The sequence below is a fragment of the Cnephaeus nilssonii genome, assembly GCF_951640355.1.
Source record: "Cnephaeus nilssonii genome assembly, chromosome: 11".
NCBI classification, from domain to species: Eukaryota; Metazoa; Chordata; class Mammalia; order Chiroptera; family Vespertilionidae; genus Cnephaeus; species Cnephaeus nilssonii.
The window spans coordinates 75,886,519-75,891,012 of record NC_137082.1 but is presented as its reverse complement, the minus strand read 5'-3'; positions in this window follow the sequence as shown (position 1 = coordinate 75,891,012).

Below are 4,494 nucleotides of genomic sequence, written 5' to 3'. Positions count from 1 at the left end.
AGGAGTAGAGATGGGTCTTATTGCAATATCATTCTGTAATATAGGACCCTACCCTTTCCAAAATAAGCAGAAAAACTGATTGGTGAGGTTCAGGTAGAACTGGTATGTCCCTTAATAATAGAACATTAGTATTTTGTCTTTGTTTTTGGTTTCCTTATGGATGAAACATTTATATTTCACTGTTAGAAAATAATTAAAATTGTGGCTTTTTCATCAATTATATAGCTAGTTTGGTGGATCCCAATATTGTACGTCTTATCACTTTTCAGGACTTATAATGTCCTTACTTTCTGAATGTTGTGATTTTCTTAGTCGATTATGGGGACAGTGGTGGTTAGTAAATTCTTACAACTAGGCTGAAAGAACATTGTCATGTCCTCCTGTCATCCTTCTTTCTATGCTGCAGTTTTCCAGTATTTGGAAAGATATCTCTGTCAAGAAAAACATTCTTAATTTCTTGTGGCATTACACATTTCATGGAAAGATGATCCAATGAATCTCATACATCTGTTTGCTTTTTGAAAGAGAACTTAAGGGAAAGAAATTCCAAGTAATGAAGTTCCAATGCTGGACTGGTGTGGCAGTAAGAAAATCATTCAAATGTCTAAAGGGAGCAGGTTCTAGAAGGTACAAGCATCACCACCGCATAGAAGTTATTTATTGGTGACAAAACCAGGTCCAATACACATAAGAATGTTCTTATAAGATCTGGGGTAGGTATATTGTAGAAAGAATTCTAGTACTCAGGTGAACCTTCAAAGGGATCATCTCAAGGGACTCCCCACATTTGTGAATTTCTGTCAATTTCAGGCAACATGACTATCAGCCAAGGGGAAGATATTTTTGGCTCCACAAGTCTGTGCAAATTTGTCAAACAATCAGAAATAGGTGGCTGCCTGTCACACATCCACAGGAGGATAGAACCAGGCCCAGGGGGTCTCCAACATACTTTAGCAAAGTGTGCTAAGGTAATACTATGAAACATTTCTTTACAAGAAGAAATTGTTAATATTGAGTAAGGTAATCTACGAGTTTAGATAACATGTTGAATAAATGTTTCTGGTTTGGGAGACTGAACATGAATTCTGTTTTAATACATAGCTAATCAAATGAAGCTCAATGTGTGAACATATCTATAGTTAATATATTTAAATGCCTTAATTTGTAAGGCTGTAGGTGACTGATGAACAATAACTACAACTTAATAAATGCTAATATTGACCAACCAAAAAATCAATAGCTGGCTAATAAAAGAAAATATAAATATATCAGACTTATTAAATCAGATTACATATTACATTTAAATTACATCAAAAGTATGATACTTGCCAAGAAAGTAAAGAGCACTGAATGTTTAATTAGAGATACGTTATCAGTGTGGCCATTATTCAGAACCAATCTTCCATAAATAAGTATATAGAAAAGGAAAAAGGAAGAAAAAACAAATTTGCTTCCCAACTTAGTGAGCACAAAGGCAATGATGCATATGAGAAGACATAACATGGCTTGTCTATAATTAAAAATATAGGTTAGACACCTTCATAGTACAATGGTGGGATATTATGAAAGATTACATGCCTATACATGCATAGGCACACACATAAATACACACACACATTTACGGATTAACATTTTTAAAAAAAGAATTATTTATTTCTAGATTAAACAGTACATTAGCTATGTACTAGTAGTATATATAAGTAAGGCTAAAACAGGGAATTATTTGGGGTCTGGTATGGTATGGCTGGAATAGTAACTGTAGAAGAAATAAGGGTTAAAGCATTAGGTTTGAGTGATATAACACGCACACAAAAATAGCCAATCAGAATTTTAAATTAAATAAGATTTATCTTCTCACTGAGCAGTCAGGGGATCCAGACACTGAAGGAACAATTTCACAATATGCTGAAAATTAACCATTTATTAAGAGCTGAGCCCTCACCATAAACCTGTCTGGTGAACGGTAGATGAAAGCATGCTGCTGAGTCACAAAGTTCAAGAGAACTCCTCCTGTGCCCCTTCCCAGCCCCAAAGCTGGGGGCAAGTAGGTTCAGGCTTGCTTGCAGGAACAAAGAAAGTAAGACCAATTTCCAGCTTTATAGAGCACATCCTGACCTAAATTATTGCTCAAATCTTCACTTAAAGGATATGGAAGAGAAATAGTCATGGCTTGCTTTCCTCAAGGGATAAGACTTTGCCCAGGCATGAGAAGTGAAACACTAAGGAAAAAATAAAAACTTGGTATAGTAATCTGACACCATGCATGCTCTAGGCGAATCCAGCTGTCAATGACATATTAAAAAAGAAGAAATTCTTATCATTTGCAACAACATGGATGGAACTGGAGAGCATTATGCTAAGTGAAATAAGCCAGTCAGAGAAAGATAAATATCACATGATCTCACTCATTTGTGGAATATAATGAACAACATAAACTGATGAACAAAAACAGATCCAGACAGAGAAGCATCGATTAGAGGGAAGGTAGGGGAGGGTGGGGGTAAGGGGGAGAGATCAACCAAAGGACTTGTATGCATGCATATAAGCCTAACCAATGGACACAGGCACTAGGGGGCGTGAGGGCATGAGTGTGTGTGTGTGTGTGTGTGGGGGGGGGAAATAGGGGGATAGGGACACATATATAATACCTTAATCAATAAAGAAAAAAATACAAAAAGAGAGAGAGAGAGAGAGAGAGAGAGAGAGAGAGAGAGAGAGAAAGAAGGGTATGCAGAGGGCATGAAAAGAGGGACAGAATCTTCCTTGTGTCCCAAATGCTATTGCTATCACAGTCGCCATCCCTGCCACTAGGAGCCCCCCACTTACTGAGTACTCACTTCAAATAAAGAAGCCAGGGCTCTGCAGGAAGCCTTATCTCACCTATTTGTATTAAGTCACTCAATCCTCACAAAATGTCTATATAGTGGGCTCTACCTATTAGCATTTCCTTGTTTCAGGCGACGGGATTAAAAAGGTTAAATAGGAGGGCTGAATATAGGAGATTTAAGGGGTTTTATAGGTCGAGGCTGAGAGGTCGGGAGAGAGGAATGCTATAGTCAATCAAGGCAGCAGGAGCAGTGGAAGAGGCCCTTAGAAACATGCATGAAAACATGATTTGTCCAGAGTGTGTGTGTGGGCATGTGATATGATCAAGGGTGTGGTTCTAGAGGGAGACTATTAAGATGGCTCAAGAGAAAAACTATTGGAGATTTGTTATGCTCTGAGTCATCTGCATGCTTGGGGGAGTTCTTGTACAGGAAAGAAACTGATTCTCCAAATGGGAGATCAGGTCAAGGGCTCCAATCCTTGATATCCCAGTCCACTGGGCCTTGTCTTGAAAGAGCCTTGCATTCTCAGCCTACTAGGTTCACCTGCCCCACTCTGGGTTAACACTTTAGCAATGGCCTCCAACAGCTTCAAGTTTCACTATAAGTACCTTGAAGCCTAAATGCTAATGTGTATCAAAGTGACTGAAGTACTATCTGTAGTCCCAGTTGAACTGAGAAAAATACCCACACTTCCATGTTGAGTGTAATGAATTGATTGATATCTGCTGCATAAGAAAACCTCAAGAACAATATGAACACTTTGAGGACTCCCAGTATTCCCCATGTGGTTATTGTACCTGCAATTTTCATTGAAACGAATACTTTTAGCTCAACTGGAGTTCTCTTTTTAAATCACAGTGTAAATCTTCCTTGGAGGAGTTGTGGTATAGACTGAATTTGGTCATTTATAGCTTATTAAAATGAGGGATCTGAGAGCAGGTACTGCAAGGGGAACAAGGAGCCTAAGGGAAAAGAGAAACCAGAGAGGGAGTAATCATGGGGACACAAAAGAGAGACTATAATGATTTCCTAATTCTGTATACCCCTCCTCAGGAGAAAGCTCTTCAGCCTTCTTTATTCATTCATTGCATGGACCTCTAGGCTCACTTCTGTTTACCCTGGTCAAATGGTAACATTTCTGTTAGACAAACCAAGGAGTTTGTAAGGAGGAGGTTTTAGTCAATAAAATCAATATCCATAACTAAAATTTAGTTTAGTCATATATTTTCTTTCAAATGTATATGGAATAATCTATCTATAAACACATAACTCCAGCCACAGCAAGCCTAGGCTGTGCCTGCATCCTCCTCTACTTCAGGGGAGGGGTCATAAAGTTTCACTTGGTCATCATAGACCTGCCTAGCCCCAGGGATCTCTGGATTTTTTTCTGTTCTTTTTCCCATTATTAGCCTCAGCTGAAGCTTAGAGGAATCTAAATAAATCATAAAATGTCCATAAAGAGGGCTGGTCCTGGTGAAAGAGTGAATGATTAGGCCAGATTGTACAAAGGGAAATCACAGGAAATCATCACATCGTGACCCTTCCCAGAGTGCAGTTCTTTCCAGGCTCCTTCTAAGCCTTTTCCTCCCCCCAGCTTCCCAGTGTGTCAGCTGCTGGGAGAAAATTATCAGAAAATTATCTCTCAAAGTTGCTCAGGCTGAAATGT